This window comes from Pteropus vampyrus, unplaced genomic scaffold (assembly GCF_000151845.1).
Source record: "Pteropus vampyrus isolate Shadow unplaced genomic scaffold, Pvam_2.0 Scaffold1000002479, whole genome shotgun sequence".
Classification (NCBI taxonomy): Eukaryota; Metazoa; Chordata; class Mammalia; order Chiroptera; family Pteropodidae; genus Pteropus; species Pteropus vampyrus.
The window spans coordinates 1-1,871 of NW_011916881.1; the positions used below are offsets into that span (position 1 = coordinate 1).

The following is a 1,871-nucleotide window of genomic DNA, read 5'->3' on the forward strand; positions in this document are numbered from 1 at the left end:
CAGTAGTCAGTGCTGAGCATTTTATTAAAGCCAGCGGTATGAGGTGTGGGGGGGCCCCTTGGCCCCCCAGTCGGGCGCCTGGGGGAGCAGAAGCAGCATTTCCTTTCCATTCGAGATGAGGTGGGCTCCCGCAGGGACACTGGCCACTCTCTGGGGCGTGGGGACGATGCTCCTAGCTCGAGGCTTTCGGGCCTGCCCCCTTCGCAGAGACCCGCAGGTGTTTGAAGGCGGTGGGCAGCGTGCGGCCCAGAAACGGAGGCGTGGTCACATCACGGATCATGATGACATACTCTCCTGCAAGAGACAAGAGACACGCCAGACGCCTGACTGGCCCCCAGCTGCCACTGCCTGCCAGGCTCCTGCCCTTCCCCCACCTGCCCCGTAGTGGGGCGGCTGTCCGTCTCCTCCACCCTGTGACCCCAGGACCTGGCAGCCGTCTGCCCCGGCTGCTGGGCGCACAATGCAGGTGAGTAAATGAATTTGGGGTAGATGAACCACCTCCACCTCCATGCCCAGCTGCCGCCGCGGGCATGCTGGGGGCAGCGCCGAGGCTACACACACCGACAGCTCGATAGGGTGGGCTGGTCAAGGCCCTGGAGAGCGAGCGGACAGCCCCCTCCCTGCTCTTAGGGCCGTGTGGCTGGCTAGGTGCTGGGATCCTTTTGAAAATACTTTTCTATCTTTTTAGGAGGAAAATAATTCATTTCCTCTAAAACGTTTTTTGAAAACAAGGGCTTTAAGACCTGTTCACCGGGTTTGTTTTGAAGCCCCCGCCCGACGGTGGGCGGTGGCGGGGGTGGCGGTGGGCGGGGCCGTGAAGCGATGGGCGGGCCCAGGAGGAGCTGTGGGCGGGGCCATGGGCCGGGGGCGCGGCCCGGGCAGGGCGGGGGGCGGGGCCGTGTGGGGAAAGTGGGGTCGTGGGGGAAGGCGGGGCCGTTGGGGGCCGCTCTGCTGGGGACTCGGGCAGGGAGCAAAAGCACTTTTCTTCTTTGCAGCCTGTAAACTGTCTGGAAAGCTTCAAAGTTGGAGAAACCATAAAAAAGAAAATAAATAACAGAAAGTGAGGTTGTCATAGAAACCGCCCTCTCCCCTCCCCCGAGCCCGCAGCGGCTGGCACGGGAGCGTGGAAAAAGCTCGCGGGCTGGCTGGGCTCACACCAGGAATGCGGCCGCGGCTGAACCGCGGCGCGGGAGTCGGCTGCGCCGCGAGAACATTCCAGCGCCCGGCCTGGAAAACAGGCCCTCGGTGACCCTCTGTTCGGGGCCCGGGGCTGCGACACCACGCATTCCTGGGGCAGGACCAGAGAGGGCCTGGGGCCGGCAGGAATTGGCTCGGCCTCCAGTCAGCCCCTTCAAAGAAGCGCGGTTTGGGGGGGCCAGGCGCCGGGGCGGGGCGCATTCCGCAGCCTGGGGCAGCGGCCCGCTGGCCCGCCTGGAGGAAAAGCGGTGCACGGCGACGCCCTGTTTCCAAGCAGCGGCCTCTAGCTGTTCCCGGGGACGCAGCTCGCCAGCCGACCCGACCGGGGCGCCGCAGGGAGCCGCGGCCCAGCGGCCGCGCGGAACCAGCCCAGCCCTCATCTGACCTGTCCCAAGGCCTCCTCTGGGCGATGGGAAAGGGCCTGGCTGGTGGCCACCTTACTGGCCTCAGAAACGTCCCGAGGCCAGGCCGACTGCCACGTGGTCCTGTCCTGGGCCTTGGGCCCGGAGTCCCCACTGCGCCCAGCCCCGTCGCTGGCCCCGGCCACACTGGCTGGCCCCTGTGACCTGAGAACGGCTTCTCCTCGGGGACCCTCCCGACCAGCCCCACCTCCTCCTCTTGCACACACAGGGTCCGGGGTCTTGAAGGGCGCTGACCCGCCAGCCGCAGACACA

At 66.2% G+C, this 1,871-nt stretch overlaps 1 long non-coding RNA gene across 1 annotated transcript; it reads left to right on the top strand.

Annotated features, from left to right (window-relative positions):
• Positions 1–130: 130 nt before the first annotated feature.
• On the top strand, positions 131–1,064 carry LOC111735507. The gene is made up of 2 exons (XR_002778816.1): positions 131–466; positions 996–1,064. It is a non-coding gene; the product is annotated as an uncharacterized LOC111735507 (long non-coding RNA).
• Positions 1,065–1,871: the final 807 nt, after the last annotated feature.